The sequence below is a fragment of the Otolemur garnettii genome, unplaced genomic scaffold, assembly GCF_000181295.1.
Source record: "Otolemur garnettii isolate 467f Iridium unplaced genomic scaffold, OtoGar3 scaffold00071, whole genome shotgun sequence".
NCBI lineage: Eukaryota > Metazoa > Chordata > Mammalia > Primates > Galagidae > Otolemur > Otolemur garnettii.
This window is the reverse complement of record NW_003852466.1, coordinates 5,962,563-5,972,160: the sequence shown is the minus strand read 5'-3', so window position 1 is coordinate 5,972,160 and position 9,598 is coordinate 5,962,563. Positions and strand designations below refer to the sequence as shown.

The window sequence follows — 9,598 nt, the reverse complement described above, 5'->3', positions numbered from 1 at the left end:
CTCATAGCTTCATCTCATAATTCAAACTAGTTATTTTTTTTCCCCTACAAACATAACCATAGGATCTTGTTTTTATTTTATTTTTTCATTTCTGGAAACGGCTTTATTTTTTGGCTCTTCCTTCCTCACTTAAAAAACTTCGTACAGATTTGAGTTGTGAAAGACTTTAGAAAGATGGATGCTCATGGCCACTTTGAAAAACTGAACCAATCAGCAGAGACGCCCGGAGCGGAACTGAGTTTCAGTGGGGCGGCCGTGAGCGCCCCTGCTGGTGGTGACCGGAACAGTGAGGAAGCAGCTTTCTGCCCTGGCTCTGAGGGCCTCAGTTCTGGTGGATGTTTTCAAAAACATTCTTTTATCCAGTATACAACACATCCAGTATACAACCACATGTGTGGTTAGGGAGATCACACGTCCAGGATTTTGGGGGACATTCCTATCTAAGTACCCTATCTTTATATGCACATCAATAGTAAAAAGGCCCCAGAGACTTCCACACTTTGATATTCAAGTGGTTTCCCCCAGAGGACACCAAAGATGCCATCAAGGGCTCAACCAGCTCTTATGTTTCAGTTCTTGGTCCGCAGAAGCAGCTCAGTCCAGCTGAACTTCCAGCACGTGGGTGGGACCAGCCCCGGGCTCCGAGGTGCGGTCGGGGTCGCAGGTCGTTGCCTCTTCCCTCTCTGATCTGTCCCTGCGGCCGCCACTACTGCACAGTGAGGGGCCCCACAGGCTGCTGGTCTTGTCCACTGTCCCCTGCTCACAAATCTTACAAAGTGGCGGGAGAAGCCTGCGAGGCTGCTTTGAAAGTCACGGCGCTCTCCACTCCTCATGCCTTGGGTCACGCCCGGCAAGTCTCCCGCTGGGTCACCCCCAGCGCTGTGCACTCCGCCTCTGCTGTGTCTGGACAGGACTGGTAAACACCGATATCTTCCCCTGAGCTGTTACTACAGCCGCCCCCTTGCCTTTCCTACTTCACTCTTGGCGTCTTCCCACTTGTTATCTGCCTACCAGCAGTACCTGGTCGTGTTCCATCCATGATTAAAAAACAGAAAATCCTCAGAGGCCGGGCTGATTTCATTAATCTGGGTGCAGTGTGAGACTGCGGGGTTTTCTAACCTCTCCAGGGAATTTTAATGGGCAGCTAAGTTGGAGAACCTGTCTCAGCCTCCGTGAACTACTTGCTGGCATCCAAACTTGTCTGCTCTCTTATCTCCTGACCTTTGCACCGGCTGCCCCTTTACCCCATGTCCTTTCTTACCTACATTTTTGTCTACCTGTCTACAACTTACAAGAGGAGGCTATGGGAGGGTTCAGCATTAGCTGTGCAGACCTAAAGGAGGCTCAAGGGAGATTGAGCACTTAGAGGACGCTAAGTCATCGTCTTGCGAGAATCAAGAGGAAGGGCGGTATGTGCAGAAGGCAGAGGGGCACGCCCATGAGAAATGGGCTTTGTCTTTAATTCTGGCTGGCTATGGTTCTAGACCATGCTCTCTAACACAAAGGGAGACTGCACAGGAGATGCTCTGAGGAGCTTGAACTGCTTTGTCCTCTATGCATTCCTTGCTAGCTTGCTTGCTTCCTGGTGACTCCCACCCTATCAGCATATCACAGAGTCAGGGTCTCAGCCTCTAGGTCTGATTTGCCTAATTGGGGATGGGAGAGACAGGGAAGGGTGGTTAAAACATCTCCAGGAATTATACTAATCTCAATGATCACTTTTTTTTGAGACAGAGTCTCAAGCTGTCACCCTGGGTAGAGTGCTGTAGCATCACAGCTCACAGGAACCTCAAACTCTTGGGTTTAAGAGATTGTCTTGCCTCAGCTTCTCAAGTAGCTGAGGCTTCAGGCACCTGACACAACACCTGGCTATTTTTTTGTTGTAGTTGTCATTGTTTGGCAGGCCCAGGCTGGATTTGAACCCGCCATCTCTGGCATATGTGGATGGCCCTCTAGCTGCTGAGCTACAGGCACCGAGCCTCCATGATCAAATTAAAATTGGCCTGGCCACTCTGTTTTATTTGCATAACAGAGAGCAGTTCAGCAGTTTAGTTAAAGTCGTTTGAAGCTGATCAATTCCTTTAACTCTCTGATTTATATTTCCCACTCCTCTCCCCCCCCCCACATCCTAGACATTGTCTTCTTCCGATTCGAGCAAGAATATACAAATTTTATCTTAAAGGACAATAAAAGACATTTATACAAAAAATGGCCATGTGCAGTCAGTCCCCAGGTGCTCACAGTATGGAATGCGATTCAAATAGCTGTGGCTTTTTCATAAATAAATAACAGTTTTTAGCATGAACTCTGGGTTCATCCAACACCCAGCTTTGCTTCTTACAACACGTGCCCCTGAACAGCTCCCCAACCTCTCTGTGCCCACTTTCTCTGTCTCAGAAGTGGGTATGGCTACAGCACCTGACTCAAGCCTGGCATGAGATTTAACTGAGTTATTCCTTGTGAAGTACTAACCTGGTGCTTAGTAAACACTCAATGTTAACCTTTTTAAAAAAAATGGTTAGGATCTTGTTTTTTTTGCCAGAGTCTTCATCTTGATGTTAGTGATGACGCCTTCCTTAAAGAGATTAAACTAAATAGTTCTCACAAATTAAAGATGGCACAAGAAAGAAAGGCCCCCTCTCTAAGTCCTGGTGTCACAGTGGAGTCTCTGTGCCTGACCAACACGACCTTCACCACATATATTGTGGACCTAGGAATGACATCAGGGTCCCAGGGGCTCCGGGTCACGGAGCTGGCCTGGGGCAGACTGTGATTAGCTCTCCAGGCACCACGATCTCCCATGACACTGAGCTTCCAAACTGCATTGGGCATGGTGTCTGTGCTCACACCAGCCCAGGGGCATTTAATCTGTGTCACCTTCGATCGTTTTACAGTGCTTAAAATTAAGTACATGTCAGAAATGGTGATCATTTTGAAAAAGATAAATTTGTAACAAAAATACAAGAAAACTTTTTCATAAGGATACTTTGCTGTCCCCCATCTTAACACCCCTGTAGTTAAAGAATGAGAACAATGGGGTGGCACTGTGGCTCAAGGAGTAGGGCAATGGCCTCATATACTGGGGGTGGTGGGTTCAAGCCTGGCCCCAGCCAAAACTGCAAAAAAAGAAAAGAAAGAAAAGTACAATGATAACAATGGTTCTCTGATGTAAGAACAGGGCCTGAGGCACCAGAAAGGAAAGTCTCACTCAGTTCTTTCAAAAGAATAGACCTGCAAACTCACAGGAATTAATAAAGCAGGTATTCATGGTACTTAATTCAAAAGAAACCCTGGGCTTATTAGCTTTGTAGCATTAGGTATAGTGGATAGGGACATCTCTTTGTGGTTAATTGAAAGGGTAAAAGTTGTTGTAATTAAATTAGTGCTAAGCAAGCAGCAGGATTAGAGCTGAAAAAGAGGAATTCACCAAAAAAGGGAATTGGGTAACCAAGACTTTTAGGGTTAGTGCTACGTATACCACAAGTTTTCCTTCTCTTTAACCAGCTCACAGTAGGAAATGCTGGGTGACGATCATGCATGTACCTGCACTGGGTCACATGCCCACCTCTGGGTTTTGAACACAATATCAGACCAGGGTGAGATTTTTTTTCTTTTTTCTTTCTTTCTTTTTTTTAGAGACAAGATCTCTGTCACCCAGGTGGGAATGCAGTGGCATGATCATAGCTCGCTGTAACTCTGAACTCCTGGACTCATGTGATTCTCCTGCTTCAGCCTCCTGAGCAGGTTGGACCACAAGTACATGAATCATACCTGGCTAATTTGTTTGTTTTTATTTTTGTAGAGATGGGATCTTCCCCAGACTGGTCTTGAAGGACTGGGCTCAAGGGATCCTCCAACTTGGGCCTCCCAAAGTGCTGGGATTAGAGGGGTGAGCTGCTGTCCTTGGCCCAGGGTAGGTTTTAATGCCACTTGCCTTTAATTACATCATCATACTTGCAGCCTTCTAGCGTGTCTTTGGGTGTAGAAACCCTGTGTAACCCAGACCTCACACTGAAGAAACCAGACCACTTCTCAGGCTGAATTCACCAAATGCCTACGAGGTTGCATCAGCTCTACAGGTAGAGGGAGGGGCCCAGGGAAGGCAATGACTTTGATCAGAGATTGACATTAATTAGATAGCCTCTAACACCGGGGGCCACTTGTCTGGGTTTAGGGGATTGCTTTGCTGTGACTGCCCCTGTAGAGCTGTGACAATGCTTCCTAAAGCTTAAACCTGCCACCTTAAACTGGACAGAACCTGCACAGATAACCTTTGGGAAGATCCTTACCCAACTCTCTCAGTACCTGTAAGAAGTCGCTGTAAGATTAGAAATTACATCTGATAAAGTGACTGCCAAGGCATTGTTTGAAGAGAGGGCTTATCAGTCCCATTGTGTGAAGGTTAATGAAGACCAGATCTCTGGCCACTGGTCTCTCACCTCACCTCCCACGGAATGAAACCTGATTAGAAAGGTAACTCAATAGTCCTTAGAGTTCCAACACTTAATTTACAGTTTATTCCATGTGGAATATGCTAACTTGGAACTCACTTGAATCTGAGCCTGATTAGCGCAATTTCCACCTGCCGGGCTCCTGCGGGTTTGCGCACCGGTTGGCCGCTGCGCTCTAGCGCCCCCTCTGTCGCCTTGCGCCGGCGCCTGTGCTTTGGAGGGCGCTGACTTCATTGTGTTGAAATTCTGCTTCTCTGACTCTCTCCCCCGCTGCACTGACAGGCCCTAACTTACTTCGTATTCCCAGAGCCTTGCAGACTTTGTCTTCTGAGAATCATCCTCACGTGCTTCCTGACCTGAACTAAGCGTGCTCAGAGAGACCTGGGGCTTCCCGCCGGTGACTATTGTGCGGGCAGGTGGGAGTTGAGCAGATTTTAGGAATCTGGGAGACCCCAGGAGGATGGGGTGGAGGGGGAGAGGCGGGTGGGCAAGAGCAGAAGAGAAGATCCCTGGAGTGGATGAACTCTGTGAACTTTGAACGGAAAGGAGCATCTAAGCCAAATTTATTTCACAAATGGGGAAACAGAGTTCGAACAAGGGCGGACCAGAAGATTGTAACTTACTATTTTTCTACCATGTCTGGAGGGAGGTTCCGCGTGACATTCAGTCCTGAATACCACCTAAGTGTCCGCCCAACCCGGGAAGAGAACGCGGTGTCCAGAGAGGGCGCACACACTTCAATCTTCTTAAAACCAGACAGAAAAGAGGACAATACTTGAAAGAATCAAGGGATCCTGTATAGATCCAAAGAATTGGGACCCAAGGAGTCTTACAAGTACATAACAGAGTTGGAGACATAAAAAGCAGACATTAAGTAAAGAAGATCGCAACTTAGAAATGCCGCATTTGTCTTGTTCACCCCCAATTAGGTTTGCTCAGTGATCCTAAGAGGAGAATCGTTACGGTTCACGTCCCAGCCAGGGCCCCCACGCCTAGCCTATCGCAGCCTTTTAGCAGGAGCTCCAGCTTAAGGGGCTCCCTTCTGGGCCTCAGCAAGCTGTCAGCTCGTCCCTGTCATCACCACACTCACCGAGGAAAAGAAGAAAGCAACTTTTGCAATGTGGAAAGTGGCAGTGCGTGTGAAGGTGGGGGCGGTTTGGAAGAGGTGCATCTAATCCGGCTGTCCCCTGCGACAGGCCTGTGCCATGGGTGCCAGCTCCAGTATCACCCTTAGGTAAATGTTTGTTAACAGACACTAAAGGCAGGAAACTTACTTTCATAAAGCATTTTCACCGTATTAGGTCTCTTTGTTCCTCAACACTATCTCAGTGAAGTGCTTGCTTGGACAGCACATATACTAAAAAACTAAAACAATACAGAGGAGATTAGCATGGCCCTGGCCCCAGGATGGCGTGCAAATTCATGAGTGTTCCATATTTTCAGAAGCAAGTATCTAATATACTCAATAATAACATAAAGCCAGTAGGTGACCTAATACACACCCACATAAGAGAAAAACTCAAATCAATTCCAGGTGGGGAGAGGGGGAGGAAAGACGGGGTGGGTGTGCTCCCACACAATGAGCACAATATTAGGGTATGACACACCTCTTGGAGGTGGGACATAAAAAAAAAAAGGGACTAGGCTCAGCGCCTGTGGCTCAAGTGGCTAAGGCGCCAGCCACATACACCTGAGGTGGCGGGTTCAAATCCAGCCCGGGCCGCCAAACAACAATGATGGCTGCAACCAAAAAATAGCCGGGCGTTGTGGCGGGTGCCTGTGGTCCCAGCTACTTGGGAGGCTGAGGCAGGAAACTCGCTTGAGCCCAAGAGTTGGAGGTTGCTGTCAGCTGCGATGCCACAGCACTCTACCCAGGGGGGACAGCTTGAGGCTCTGTCTCAAAATAAATAAATAAATAAATAAAAGGGACTCTAATTAACAAAAGCACACATTGTAACCTACTTGTACCTTCAAATTAACCTGAAATAAGAAAATAAATAAATTAAAAAAAACAATATCCCAGTGAGAAAAATAGGACAATCATTGCCTCTATTTCACATACGGAGGAAGAGACATCACAGAGAGGAGGAGCAGCTGGCGGGGTCCCCGAGAGGTGCATGTTGAGGCCGGGATGCTCTTCTTCCCACCACACTTTTCACTCCCTGGCTCTCCATCCAGACATCCTTCTTAGTGAGGTCAGCCTGAGAGACCCGAGACTGGGTGAGCCTCTTCCTCCGGAGTGCTCCCCAACCTGGCAGGCATTCTTGTCTTGGAGGATTAGTACCAAGATAGTCTGTATCAGGATCCTCTGACCCAAATAGGAAGGAAAAGGCACAGATCACAGAACACATTGGCCACCACAACATTTGTCCTTCTTGAAGACATCTGGTTTTCATTTCCTGCTGCTCTGTAGAAAACAACCAGCAGAGTGAGGCCTCCTGGGTTGAATCATAGCCTGCTCCATCTAGAAGATGAGGTACGAAGTAGATGATTTCCATGCCATTTTCCCTCATCCGGCTGCGTGGTTATCCAGTCTGGTATAGGCAGTGGTGAGACAGAGATGGCATATGACCCAGAGATCTGTGTGCAGCGAGATTGCTCAGTAGTCATGACGGTTGTTGTTGTTGTTCGTTTGTCCAGGAGTTTTAAAATCCACTTAGTGATCAATGCCCATTTCAGGCTTGTTTAAAGCAAAACAGTGTCTTGCCATTGAAGTTGGCCTTTAAGTTCTCTTTAAAATGAAAATATCAAACCATCCACTGATTTATATAAAAGTCTCAACAGCATCTTCCGCCTGTGTGGTGTTTCCTTAGAGAGCCAAAGGCAGCCTGGCAGGTCGGCAGGAGGCTCTGGGTCGGCAATTCCAGATAGAGTTTTATCCTGGGTCATCTCTCTTGAAATAGGTCCGATAGTCTTTGTACTCAATAAAACATCAGAGTGAGGATGAGAGATTTCCAGTGTCCCCAATCCAGATCAAGGCGTCTGTAAAGCAGCCTTACTTCCATCGTCAGCAGGGTGGCAGCCAAGGCGGGAAGAGCAGAACCAGTCTCAGGGAGACAGTCTCCTAGGCTGGAAATAGGGAGAGAGATCTGCAAAGCAGATTTAACCAACTCTTCCTTGCGTCTGCCACAGCTGCATCTGCCAAACGGGGCATTGTGAGGCCTGCCCTCCCTGAAACAATAGCTCTCATGAAACAATAGAGTCGATAGGACATAATACCCCTTTAGAGAGGCTTTGCATCCTAGCTCGGGGCACTCTGAGCTCCCTTTCCATTTGTGCTGGCTGCACACAATGTGTGTGTTACAGGATTATTTGGTTTAAGGCTTTTCCTGTTTTCCCTCCCCTATCACTTAATTTCTGCTCTACCCTTTCTGCAAGGGTGGTTTTTACGTTGAAATGTTGGGGGATTTGTCACAGGGCCCATGACTGAAATCTGTAGCACTGCTTTTCCCCAGCAGTTTTAAAACGAGATGAGCTGCATTGCACAGTGGATTTCAAGGGCAGGTCAGGGTGGTCCCAGTTCCCCCAACTGTTCACCAGCCCTGAGGCGCTGGTTGTATCGCAGGAAGAACCGACTATTTACTAACAAAGGGCCATGCTCATTTTTCTAGGAGAATGCACAGTGACGCTTTCATAATTTTTCCAAAGAATATAACTTACTAAGGGAAAAACTGAACAAGAAAAAAGCTTATTATAGCATAAACCTGCATATAATATTAGTATCTAATGTTGTAAAATTTTTACTAGGTGGTCTATCCTGGAATTATTTTATATGATCAGTTGAGAACTGTATTGGTAAATAAACAATGTCACATGGAAAAGTAGAATATAAACCATTTATTCTTTGACAGAAACTGAGAAAGTATGTTTGGATGTGGACAAGAACTGCAAGGTAATAACTAAAAATAAAAATAGTTGTAATAGGCTCGGCACCCATAGCACAGTGGTTACGGTGCCAGCCACATACACCGAGGGTGGTGGGTTTAGACCCAGCCTGTGCCAGCTAAACGACAATGACAATTGCAACAAAAAATAGCTGGGCATTGTGGCAGGCACTGTAGTCCCAGCTACTTGGGAGACTGAGGCAAGAGAATTGCTTAAGCCCAAGAGTTGGAGGTTGCTGTGAGCTGTGATGCCACAGCACTGTACCGAGGGCGACATAGTGAGACTCTGTCTCAAAATAAATAAATAAAAAAATAAAAAGTTGAAATAAGAAGGAGAGTATGGCTTTTAAAAATCTTTATTTTTAACATTTTAAATGATTTTATCAAGAAAAACCTTCTGCTGATAGTAGGAGGATCCTGCAGAAGGGACCTAAGTGCAGTTGAGCGCACAGACTTCCTTCTGTACTGCAAGTATTGCGGCATATTCTCACCCACGGCCAGAACTGTGGGTGACACCTGGACTTTGAAATAGTCACAGGGACTCCTGAAATGCAAGGGGCCCTGCAACTGGGATACCCTTTCTTCTTTCTGTGAAGTTATTATACAGGGAAAAGGAGAAAATTAACAGGAGTCACTTCATTCCAGGTAGTCATGCCTTATAAGCATGATTTTGTATCCAATGTGTATTAGATATTCATTTTAGGGAATGGGCAGCTGGGATTCAGGTGTCAATTGGAATGCTCACGGTCACTCAGTGAGCAGTTAGAATCTGAGTTTGAGCCCAGGTGCAGGATCCAAGCATCTTGTTTTTCCCATTACACCACTGTGTGGCTTACCGGTGCTTGCTAAGGCCCACTTCCTGTTTCCGAAACAGAACGTAACTTGGCGAGACCAGAGAGGAGTCTTTACCAGTGTGTCTCCCAGCCACTAGGGCAGTGCCCACCTGAGTAACAATAGCTGGGGGTGCTCACTCTTCTGAGCACTTTACCCAGATATTCTTGTTCTGTCTTTACAGTTTGGTTCTCCAAATTTGGAGGGAAGACTGGGAGCAGAGGAGTTGGCAACCCGTGCTGGGTTATACAGCGTGTTGATGGCAGAGCCCAGAGTTTTTGAATGTGTGGCCTGAGAAGACTTAGGTGATAAGAGATTCCTGAGAAACATGTTTTCCGCATTTCTTAGATCTAAAGTAAGTCAGAGGAGATAGGTATAATTGAGAAATATATTAAAAAAGGAATAAAAAGATTTCCTTAGTTTCTTTAGCTC

The 9,598-nt window shown here is 46.5% G+C and overlaps 1 non-coding gene across 1 annotated transcript; it reads left to right on the top strand.

The window, feature by feature from the left end:
• The first annotated feature begins 5,784 nt into the window (after positions 1-5,784).
• On the top strand, positions 5,785-5,892 carry LOC111726575. The gene has a single exon (XR_002774321.1). It is a non-coding gene; the product is annotated as a U6 spliceosomal RNA (small nuclear RNA).
• Positions 5,893-9,598: the final 3,706 nt, after the last annotated feature.